Here is a 12,340-nt window from a genome sequence, read left to right as displayed (position 1 = left end):
ACTGGGCAGCAGTAGCTTTTGTGTTTGCTCACTAAAACCTCAGTCTCTCTCAATGCACACTTAGACAGAAATGACCTTTAAAAACTTGTGACCTGTGTAAAATGTGCTTTACTATTGCAGGACGATAAAAAGTTATCTGCATCCCTCGGTGGTCGTGCATGTGCCTTGTTTCTTGTTCTGTTTTTTTTTTTTTTCTTGGCCATGTTGTATTGTGGGGCCTTTAAAGCTGTGACTTTGATAGGAACATTGCAATCGGCAGCATCAACAAGTGCATACTGAAGAGTCAGACCTGCATGATGTTTTGGCTGTCAGGATGGCTGAGTGGTCTAAGGTGCCAGACTCAAGAGAGCTTGATCTTCAGTGAAGCTGAGCCTTCTGGTCTTTTCATGGAGGCGTGGGTTCAAATCCCACTCCTAACAGGTGTGTTTTCTTCCCTTAAGTCTTGCTCTGCTTGCACAGCCAGCTCCTCACACCACTATCTTTGGAAGCTGCTGTGGCATGTGAGGAGAAATCCACCAACCCATCGGCTGGGCCATCAATCAAAATTCTGTGTATTACTGGAAGGGGCATCTCAGGCACACCTTCTGTTAGAGCTGCACTTTATGACAGTAACTACCATGCTCGTTTCTACTTAAGCAGTTGATTCTATCGTTTGAAGTGAGTCTCTCCTGCCACCTTTTGGGCAAAGAAGACACTGCCCCTGCAACAACACAGGCAGACAAGCTCAAACTGGGTTTCTTGGTTAGGTGGGCGGAGCATATTGGCAATGGTGCCTCCTCGTGACTTGCAATTTACATGAAGAAGACAGAGAGGCAGCTGGGAGTAGGCAGTACCAATGAACCCCTGAACACTGTCTTGCGACTTGCACACAATTCTGAAATGAGGCGGGGGAAAGGAGGTGATTTCCCCATCAAGGGCCATTCCGGGAAATCAGCTACCCCGCGTCTCCCAGGTGAGTGTTTCAGGCCTATGAGCCACTACTATAAATCTCGCCTGATCGAGCCTGATTGAGCGAGCAAGTGTGCTTGAATCCAAGAGGCATGCTTCTCTGGCTCAAGAGCTAGCAGGCCCTTCAGTGCTTCTGGTCTGGAAGTCTAAGGTGCAAGGGTCCAGGACTTGCAGAGGGTTACAACTACCAGAGAGGGTCTGCATTTCACATCAGTGCCCTAGTTCAGCTCACTGGCACAGGGCATCTTGACTACCTCTTTCCTTGCTAGAGACAAACAAAAAATCCTTGACAGAAAACATCAATTGCTATGGCGAGCTTAGAGAGAGAGCCTCCAAATGGCCCTGCTTTTCTGAAAGACGCTTCAGAAGATGTTTCAAATGCCTCTGCAGCAGCAGTCTAGTTGGTATAGGGGTATGATTCTCGCTTCGGGTGTGAGAGGAGCTTGGTTCAAATCCCAGACAAACCCTTACCTTTATAGGTTCAGTCTGTGTTTTAAACAGGAGTATTTCTGCTTTTCACTCTTGTAAGATGTCATGTTGCAATGCAATACATGCTTTATACCTGCGTTGAGACGGTTCAGCATCATGAAGGTATGCGAGATTTCTTTGCAACTGCTTTTCTGTGCTGGAGCAGCAGTGCTCATAGGAACATTAAATGCACAGTGCTTCTCCATGGTAATTTCGGGTCCAGTTCTGAAATCACCTCTTGGAATGAAAGTGATGCCAGTTCCTTTCTTCCGAGGCAAGAGATCGTGTTCCGGAAGGCTCAGCTTTGAGCATCATGAACATTGGCCCTCAGTCCTTGCATCCCAGTCCAATACAGAGCCACATAAAGCAAGCAGGTGTGTCTGTTTCCATAGTGTGGTGGTTCCAGTACAATGCATAGCCACATGAAGCAAGCCGGCAAGTGTGTCTGTTTGTGTAGTGTAGTGGTTATCATGCGCACCTCACATGCAAAAGGTCCCTGGTTGGAAGCCAAGCAAAAACAGCAAGTCGCTGGGCTTTTTCCCAGTATTTGCATTTCCTGACTCAGCTGACAGGCAAGCTGAGATAAAAGAGACTGTGTCTATCCCTCACCATCGTGAGGTACCCCGCTCCTGGGGCATCTGTCACAGCTCACCAAGAGGAGTTGCGCCAGCTTACGTCAGTCAGTTGCTCACTGTTTGACCTTTGCATTGAAGCCTGAGCCTACCGCATTCAAGCCAGCCAAGGAAGGAAGGTATGAGAGCGAAAATAGCTTTCCTGCCCTCACCAAGAACACACACCTTGAGCAAATAAGGTGCCAGACTTACAAGGCCCAATCGCCAACGGAGCATCACTTTTAGTGACGCCCCGGTGGCACTATGCAATGCGCGGTATTTACAAGATGGCGTTCAGCCACTTTTTGTGGCTTAACACCACCTTGTAAATACGGCACCTTAGCATTCAGCGCTTTCCCTGGAAGGGGCGTGCAATGGGTGTTGCTGTGAGTGTGCCACAGCAACACCATAGCATTTTGATGCTGCTCCAGATTTAGGAGTTGTCGTAAATCTGCGTCAGCGCCAAAATCCAACGCCATCCCAGGGGTATCGTTAGAGTGGCGCACTGAGGAGAAATGTTTTCATTTCTCCTCGTTTTACCTCTTTCTTTGTGTGCTGCATTCTGCAGCACACATAGAAGTAAGAGCAAATCACCATTGAAGATTTTTCTTTTGGCCAGGAAGGTGTCCCTTCCTGCACAAAAACAATTTCCCCCTCAACGCAGACATCCTTGTACCATGGTGCAAGAACGGCTGCGTTGGCGCTCAGCAGCTGATTTAGAGCTGGCGTAGGGGGAAGCACAGGGGTGCGCTGTATTCTACTAAATACGGCGCTTCCCTGCATTTTGAAAATGACGGAGCGTGGGGCTTGCAAATTTGGTACAGCGTCGCGCTCAGTCATTTTCTTGTAAATCTGGGAAAAAATGTCTAAAGGATAGAGGCTTTTTATGTCATGTTCGATGACGACCATGCAAATGACTCTAGTCATACTGCAGAAGAGAGCACCATGTGGCGATTCTTGCTTTGGGATGTAGTCTCCCACTCTCTGCCACCAACCCTCGGAGCAGGGTGGGAGCCGTAGCGCTTCTGTGCCCAGGCTCGTTGGTCTAGGGGTATGATTCTCGCTTCGGGTGCGAGAGGTCCCAGGTCCAAATCCCGGACGAGCCCATTTTAGCGGAAAAAAATCAAATCCTGCTCAAAATACACAACCCCTCAACATTTCTCATTCCACTCGAAGCATTGTTGCGCAAAACATATTTTTTGCCTCAGGCGAAAAATGGATTACAATGCCTTGGCTTCCTTCCTGCTTGCTCTCAGTGCGCCCTGTGTGATGATTTCAAAGGCTTGCGTTCCTGGCATTTAGGCATCAGATATTTGTCTGTCTCTGCCCGCAGCTGTGACTTTTCAGCACGTCTGAGTGTATGCATGCTGGCTGACACCGCTGCAATTTTCACACTTACCCCTCGCATTCTGAGCAACTGCTGATCAAGTATAGAGGAAATCGGGCAAACATATGAGGGGAACTGTGCTCCTTTAGTCAAGCCAGCAAGCTTGTTTCTGTAGTGTAGTGGTTATCACATTTGCCTCACACGCAAAAGGTCCCCGGTTCGACACTGGGCAGCAGTAGCTTTTGTGTTTGCTCACTAAAACCTCAGTCTCTCTCAATGCACACTTAGACAGAAATGACCTTTAAAAACTTGTGACCTGTGTAAAATGTGCTTTACTATTGCAGGACGATAAAAAGTTATCTGCATCCCTCGGTGGTCGTGCATGTGCCTTGTTTCTTGTTCTGTTTTTTTTTTTTTTCTTGGCCATGTTATATTGTGGGGCCTTTAAAGCTGTGACTTTGATAGGAACATTGCAAGCGGCAGCATCAACAAGTGCAGACTGAAGAGTCAGACCTGCACAATGTTTTGGCTGTCAGGATGGCCGAGTGGTCTAAGGTGCCAGACTCAAGAGAGCTTGATCTTCAGTGAAGCTGTGCCTTCTGGTCTCTTCATGGAGGCGTGGGTTCAAATCCCACTCCTAACAGGTGTGTTTTCTTCCCTTAAATCTTGCTCTGCTTGCACAGCCAGCTCCTCACACCACTATCTTTGGAAGCTGCTGTGGCATGTGAGGAGAAATCCACCAACCCATCGGCTGGGCCCTCAATCAAAATTCTGTGTATTACTGGAAGGGGCATCTCAGGCACACCTTCTGTTAGAGCTGCACTTTATGACAGTAACTACCATGCTCGTTTCTACTTAAGCAGTTGGTTCTATTGTTTGAAGTGAGTCTCTCCTGCCACCTTTTGGGCAAAGAAGACACTGCCCCTGCAACAACACAGGCAGACAAGCTCAAACTGGGTTTCTTGGTTAGGTGGGCGGAGCATATTGGCAATGGTGCCTCCTCGTGACTTGCAATTTACATGAAGAAGACAGAGAGGGAGCTGGGAGTAGGCAGTACCCATGAACCCCTGAACACTGTCTTGCGACTTGCACACAATTCTGAAATGAGGCGGGGGAAAGGAGGTGATTTCCCCATCAAGGGCCATTCCGGGAAATCAGCCACCCCGCGTCTCCCAGGTGAGTGTTTCAGGCCTATGAGCCACTACTATAAATCTCGCCTGATCGAGCGCTGAGCGAGCAAGTGTGCTTGAATCCAAGAGGCATGCTTCTCTGGCTCAAGAGCTAGCAGGCCCTTCAGTGCTTCTGGTCTGGAAGTCTAAGCTGCAAGGGTCCAGGACTTGCAGAGGGTTACAACTACCAGAAAGGGTCTGCTTTTCACATCAGTGCCCTAGTTCAGCTCACTGGCACAGGGCATCTTGACTACCTCTTTCCTTGCTAGAGACAAACAAAAAATCCTTGACAGAAAACATCAATTGCTATGGCACGCTTTGAGAGAGAGCCTCCAAATGGCCCTGCTTTTCTGAAAGACGCTTCAGAAGATGTTTCAAATGCCTCTGCAGCAGCAGTCTAGTTGGTATAGGGGTATGGTTCTCGCATCGGGTGTGAGAGGACCTTGGTTCAAATCCCAGACAAACCCTTACCTTTATAGGTTCAGTCTGTGTTTTAAACAGGAGTATTTCTGCTTTTCACTCTTGTAAGATGTCATGTTGCAATGCAATACATGCTTTATACCTGCGTTGAGACGGTTCAGCATCATGAAGGTATGCAAGATTTCTTTGCAACTGCTTTTCTGTGCTGGAGCAGCAGTGCTCATAGGAACATTAAATGCACAGTGCTTCTCCATGGTAATTTCGGGTCCAGTTCTGAAATCACCTCTTGGATTGAAAGTGATGCCAGTTCCTTTCTTCCAAGGCAAGAGATCGTGTTCCGGAAGGCTCAGCTTTGAGCGTCATGAACATTGGCCCTCAGTCCTTGCATCCCAGTCCAATGCAGAGCCACATAAAGCAAGCAGGTGTGTCTGTTTCCATAGTGTGGTGGTTCCAGTACAATGCATAGCCACATGAAGCAAGCCGGCAAGTGTGTCTGTTTGTGTAGTGTAGTGGTTATCATGCGCACCTCACATGCAAAAGGTCCCTGGTTCGAAGCCAAGCAAAAACAGCAAGTCGCTGGGCTTTTTCCCAGTATTTGCATTTCCTGACTCAGCTGACAGGCAAGCTGAGATAAAAGAGACTGTGTCTATCCCTCACCATCGTGAGGTACTACGCTCCTGGGGCATCTGTCACAGCTCACCAAGAGGAGTTGCGCTAGCTTACGTCAGTCAGTTGCTCACTGTTTGACCTTTGCATTGAAGCCTGAGCCTACCGCATTCAAGCCAGCCAAGGAAGGAAGGTATGAGAGCGAAAATAGCTTTCCTGCCCTCACCAAGAACACACACCTTGAGCAAATAAGGTGCCAGACTTACAAGGCCCAATCGCCACCGGAGCCTCACTTTTAGTGACGCCCCGGTGGCACTATGCACTGCGCAGTATTTACAAGATGGCGTTTAGCCACTTTTTGTGGCTTAACACCACCTTGTAAATACGGCACATTAGCACGCAGCGCTTTCCCTGGAAGGGGCGTGCAATGGGTGTTGCTGTGAGTGTGCCACAGCAACACCATAGCATTTTGATGCTGCTCCAGATTTAGGAGTTGTCGTAAATCTGCGTCAGCGCCAAAATCCAACGCCATCCCAGGGGTATCGTTAGAGTGGCGCACTGAGGAGAAATGTTTTCATTTCTCCTCGTTTTTTCTCTTTCTATGTGTGCTTCATTCTGCAGCACACATAGAAGTAAGAGCAAATCACCATTGAAGATTTTTCTTTTGGCCAGGAAGGTGTCCCTTCCTGCACAAAAACAATTTCCCCCTCAACGCAGTCATCCTTGTACCATGGTGCAAGAACGACTGCGTTGGCGCTCAGCAGCTAATTTAGAGCTGGCGCAGGGGGAAGCACAGGGGTGCGCTGTATTCTACTTAATACGGCGCTTCCCTGCATTTTGAAAATGACAGAGGGTGGGGCTTGCAAATTTGGCACAGCGTCGCGCTCAGTCATTTTCTTGTAAATCTGGGACAAAATGTCTAAAGGATAGAGGCTTTTTATGTCATGTTCGATGACGACCATGCAAATGACTCTAGTCATACTGCAGAAGAGAGCACCATGTGGCGTTTCTTGCTTTGGGATGTAGTCTCCCACTCTCTGCCACCAACCCTCGGAGCAGGGTGGGAGCCGTAGCGCTTATGTCCCCAGGCTCGTTGGTCTAGGGGTATGATTCTCGCTTCGGGTGCGAGAGGTCCCGGGTTCAAATCCCGGACGAGCCCATTTTAGCGGAAAACAATCAAATCCTGCTCAAAATACACAACCCCTCAACATTTCTCATTCCACTCGAAGCATTGTTGCGCAAAACATATTTTTTGCCTCAGGCGAAAAATGGATTACAATGCCTTGGCTTCCTTCCTGCTTGCTCTCAGTGCACCCTGTGTGATGATTTCACAGGCTTGCGTTCCTGGCATTTAGGCATCAGATATTTGTCTGTCTCTGCCCGCAGCTGTGACTTTTCAGGACGTCTGAGTGTATGCATGCTGGCTGACACCGCTGCAATTTTCACACTTACCCCTCGCATTCTGAGCAACTGCTGATCAAGTATAGAGGAAATTGGGCAAACATATGAGGGGAACTGTGCTCCTTCAGTCAAGCCAGCAAGCTTGTTTCTGTAGTGTAGTGGTTATCCCATTTGCCTCACACGCGAAAGGTCCCCGGTTCGACACTGGGTAACAGTAGCTTTTGTGTTTGCTCACTAAAACCTCAGTCTCTCTCAATGCACACTTAGACAGAAATGACCTTTAAAAACTTGTGACCTGTGTAAAATGTGCTTTACTATTGCAGGACGATAAAAAGTTATCTGCATCCCTCGGTGGTCGTGCATGTGCCTTGTTTCTTGTTCTGTTTTTTTTTTTTTCTTGGCCATTTTATATTGTGGGGCCTTTAAAGCTGTGACTTTGATAGGAACATTGCAAGCGGCAGCATCAACAAGTGCAGACTGAAGAGTCAGACCTGCACAATGTTTTGGCTGTCAGGATGGCCGAGTGGTCTAAGGTGCCAGACTCAAGGGAGCTTGATCTTCAGTGAAGATGAGCCTTCTGGTCTCTTCATGGAGGCGTGGGTTCAAATCCCACTCCTAACAGGTGTGTTTTCTTCCCTTAAATCTTGCTCTGCTTGCACAGCCAGCTCCTCACACCACTATCTTTGGAAGCTGCTGTGGCATGTGAGGAGAAATCCACCAACCCATCGGCTGGGCACACAATCAAAATTCTGTGTATTACTGGAAGGGGCATCTCTGGCACACCTTCTGTTAGAGCTGCACTTTATGACAGTAACTACCATGCTGGTTTCTACTTAAGCATGTTGATTCTATCGTTTGAAGTGAGTCTCTCCTGCCACCTTTTGGGCAAAGAAGACACTGCCCCTGCAACAACACAGGCAGACAAGCTCAAACTGGGTTTCTTGGTTAGGTGGGCGGAGCATATTGGCAATGGTGCCTCCTCGTGACTTGCAATATACATGAAGAAGACAGAGAGGCAGCTGGGAGTAGGCAGTACCCATGAACCCCTGAACAATGTCTTGCGACTTGCACACAATTCTGAAATGAGACGGGGGAAAGGAGGTGATTTCCCCATCAAGGGCCATTCCTGGAAATCAGCCACCCCGCGTCTCCCAGGTGAGTGTTTCAGGCCTATGAGCCACTACTATAAATCTCGCCTGATCGAGGGCTGTGCGAGCAAGTGTGCTTGAATCCAAGAGGCATGCTTCTCTGGCTCAAGAGCTAGCAGGCCCTTCAGTGCTTCTGGTCTGGAAGTCTAAGCTGCAAGGGTCCAGGACTTGCAGAAGGTTACAACTACCAGAAAGGGTCTGCTTTTCACATCAGTGCCCTAGTTCAGCTCACTGGCACAGGGCATCTTGACTACCTCTTTCCTTGCTAGAGACAAACAAAAAATCATTGACAGAAAACATCAATTGCTATGGCACGCTTAGAGAGAGAGCCTCCGAATGGCCCTGCTTTTCTGAAAGACGCTTCAGAAGATGTTTCAAATGCCTCTGTAGCAGCAGTCTAGTTGTATAGGGGTATGATTCTCGCTTCGGGTGTGAAAGGACCTTGGTTCAAATCCCAGACAAACCCTTACCTTTATTGGTTCAGTCTGTGTTTTAAACAGGAGTATTTCTGCTTTTCACTCTTGTAAGATGTCATGTTGCAATGCAATACATGCTTTATACCTGCGTTGAGACGGTTCAGCATCATGAAGGTATGCGAGATTTCTTTGCAACTGCTTTTCTGTGCTGGAGCAGCAGTGCTCATAGGAACATTAAATGCACAGTGCTTCTCCATGGTAATTTCGGGTCCAGTTCTGAAATCTCTGAAATCACCTCTTGGAATGAAAGTGATGCCAGTTCCTTTCTTCCAAGGCAAGAGATCGTGTTCCGGAAGGCTCAGCATTGAGCGTCATGAACATTGGCCCTCAGTCCTTGCATCCCAGTCCAATGCATAGCCACATAAAGAAAGCAGGTGTGTCTGTTTCCATAGTGTGGTGGTTCCAGTACAATGCATAGCCACATGAAGCAAGCCAGTAAGTGTGTCTGTTTGTGTAGTGTAGTGGTTATCATGCGCACCTCACATGCGAAAGGTCCCTGGTTCGAGTCGCTGGGCTTTTTCACAGTATTTGCATTTCCTGCCTCACCTGACAGGCAAGCTGAGATAAAAGAGACTGTGTCTATCCCTCACCATCGTGAGGTACTACGCTCCTGGGGCATCTGTCACAGCTCACCAAGAGGAGTTGCGCCAGCTTACGTCAGTCAGTTGCTCACTGTTTGACCTTTGCATTGAAGCCTGAGCCTACCACATTCAAGCCAGCCAAGGAAGGAAGTTATGAGAGCGAAAATAGCTTTCCTGCCCTCACCAAGAACACACACCTTGAGCAAATAAGGTGCCAGACTTACAAGGCCCAATCGCCAACGGAGCATCACTTTTAGTGACGCCCCGGTGGCACTATGCACTGCGCGGTATTTACAAGATGGCGTTCAGCCCCTTTTTGTGGCTTAACACCACCTTCTAAATACGGCACCTTAGCATTCAGCGCTTTCCCTGGAAGGGGCGTGCCATGGGTGTTGCTGTGAGTGTGCCACAGCAACACCATAGCATTTTGATGCTGCTCCAGATTTAGGAGTTGTCGTAAATCTGCGTCAGCGCCAAAATCCAACGCCATCCCAGGGGTATCGTTAGAGTGGCGCACTGAGGAGAAATGTTTTCATTTCTCCTCGTTTTTTCACTTTCTATGTGTGCTGCATTCTGCAGCACACATAGAAGTAAGAGCAAATCACCATTGAAGATTTTTCTTTTGGCCAGGAAGGTGTCCCTTCCTGCACAAAAACAATTTCCCCCTCAACGCAGTCATCCTTGTACCATGGTGCAAGAACGGCTGCGTTGGCGCTCAGCAGCTAATTTAGAGCTGGCGCAGGGGGAAGCACAGGGGTGCGCTGTATTCTACTAAATACGGCGCTTCCCTGCATTTTGAAAATGACGGAGCGTGGGGCTTGCAAATTTGGCACAGCGTCGCGCTCAGTCATTTTCTTGTAAATCTGGGACAAAATGTCTAAAGTATAGAGGCTTTTTATGTCATGTTCGATGACGACCATGCAAATGACTCTAGTCATACTGCAGAAGAGAGCACCATGTGGCGTTTCTTGCTTTGGGATGTAGTCTCCCACTCTCTGCCACCAACCCTCGGAGCAGGGTGGGAGCCGTAGCACTTCTGTGCCCAGGCTCGTTGGTCTAGGGGTATGATTCTCGCTTCGGGTGCGAGAGGTCCCAGTTCAAATCCTGGACGAGCCCATTTTAGCGAAAAACAATCAAATCCTGCTCAAAATACACAATCCCTCAACATTTCTCATTCCAGTCGAAGCATTGTTGCGCAAAACATATTTTTTGCCTCAGGCGAAAAATGGATTACAATGCCTTGGCTTCCTTCCTGCTTGCTCTCAGTGCGCCCTGTGTGATGATTTCACAGGCTTGCGTTCCTGGCATTTAGGCATCAGATATTTGTCTGTCTCTGCCCGCAGCTGTGACTTTTCAGGACGTCTGAGTGTATGCATGCTGGCTGACACCGCTGCAATTTTCACACTTACCCCTCGCATTCTGAGCAACTGCTGATCAAGTATAGAGGAAATTGGGCAAACATATGAGGGGAACTGTGCTCCTTCAGTCAAGCCAGCACGCTTGCTTCTGTAGTGCAGTGGTTATCACATTTGCCTCACGCGCAAAAGGTCCCCGGTTCGACACTGGGCAGCAGTAGCTTTTGTGTTTGCTCACTAAAACCTCAGTCTCTCTCAATGCACACTTAGACAGAAATGACCTTTAAAAACTTGTGACCTGTGTAAAATGTGCTTTACTATTGCAGGACGATAAAAAGTTATCTGCATCCCTCGGTGGTCGTGCATGTGCCTTGTTTCTTGTTCTGTTTTTTTTTTTTTTCTTGGCCATGTTATATTGTGGGGCCTTTAAAGCTGTGACTTTGATAGGAACATTGCAAGCGGCAGCATCAACAAGTGCAGACTGAAGAGTCAGACCTGCACAATGTTTTGGCTGTCAGGATGGCCGAGTGGTCTAAGGTGCCAGACTCAAGAGAGCTTGATCTTCAGTCAAGCTGAGCCTTCTGGTCTCTTCATGGAGGCGTGGGTTCAAATCCCACTCCTAATAGGTGTGTTTTCTTCCCTTAAATCTTGCTCTGCTTGCACAGCCAGCTCCTCACACCACTATCTTTGGAAGCTGCTGTGGCATGTGAGGAGAAATCCACCAACCCATCGGCTGGGCCCTCAATCAAAATTCTGTGTATTACTGGAAGTGGCATCTCAGTCACACCTTCTGTTAGAGCTGCACTTTATGACAGTAACTACCATGCTGGTTTCTACTTAAGCAGTTGATTCTATCGTTTGAAGTGAGTCTCTCCTGCCACCTTTTGGGCAAAGAAGACACTGCCCCTGCAACAACACAGGCAGACAAGCTCAAACTGGGTTTCGTGGTTAGGTGGGCGGAGCATATTGGCAATGGTGCCTCCTCGTGACTTGCAATTTACATGAAGAAGACAGAGAGGCAGCTGGGAGTAGGCAGTACCCATGAACCCCTGAACACTGTCTTGCGACTAGCACACAATTCTGAAATGAGGCGGGGGAAAGGAGGTGATTTCCCCATCAAGGGCCATTCCGGGAAATCAGCCACCCCGCGTCTCCCAGGTGAGTGTTTCAGGCCTATGAGCCACTACTATAAATCTCGCCTGATCGAGCCTGAGCGAGCAAGTGTGCTTGAATCCAAGAGGCATGCTTCTCTGGCTCAAGAGCTAGCAGGCCCTTCAGTGCTTCTGGTCTGGAAGTCTAAGGTGCAAGAGTCCAGGACTTGCAGAGGGTTACAACTACCAGAAAGGGTCTGCTTTTCACGTCAGTGCCCTAGTTCAGCTCACTGGCAGAGGGCATCTTGACTACCTCTTTCCTTGCTAGAGACAAACAAAAAATCCTTGACAGAAAACATCAATTGCTATGGCACGCTTAGAGAGAGAGCCTCCAAATGGCCCTGCTTTTCTGAAAGACGCTTCAGAAGATGTTTCAAATGCCTCTGCAACAGCAGTCTAGTTGGTATAGGGGTATGATTCTCGCTTCAGGTGTGAGAGGACCTTGGTTCAAATCCCAGACAAACCCTTACCTTTATAGGTTCAGTCTGTGTTTTAAACAGGAGTATTTCTGCTTTTCACTCTTGTAAGATGTCATGTTGCAATGCAATACATGCTTTATACCTGCGTTGAGACGGTTCAGCATCATGAAGGTATGCAAGATTTCTTTGCAACTGCTTTTCTGTGCTGGAGCAGCAGTGCTCATAGGAACATTAAATGCACAGTACTTCTCCATGGTAAT

The 12,340-nt window shown here is 48.2% G+C and overlaps 1 non-coding gene across 1 annotated transcript; it reads left to right on the top strand.

Moving 5' to 3' along the window:
* The first annotated feature begins 6,636 nt into the window (after positions 1-6,636).
* On the top strand, positions 6,637-6,708 carry TRNAP-CGG (transfer RNA proline (anticodon CGG)). The gene has a single exon. It is a non-coding gene; the product is annotated as a tRNA-Pro (tRNA).
* Positions 6,709-12,340: the final 5,632 nt, after the last annotated feature.

This window comes from Pleurodeles waltl, unplaced genomic scaffold (genome assembly GCF_031143425.1).
Source record: "Pleurodeles waltl isolate 20211129_DDA unplaced genomic scaffold, aPleWal1.hap1.20221129 scaffold_72, whole genome shotgun sequence".
NCBI lineage: Eukaryota > Metazoa > Chordata > Amphibia > Caudata > Salamandridae > Pleurodeles > Pleurodeles waltl.
This window is presented reverse-complemented; position numbering and strand designations above follow the sequence as displayed.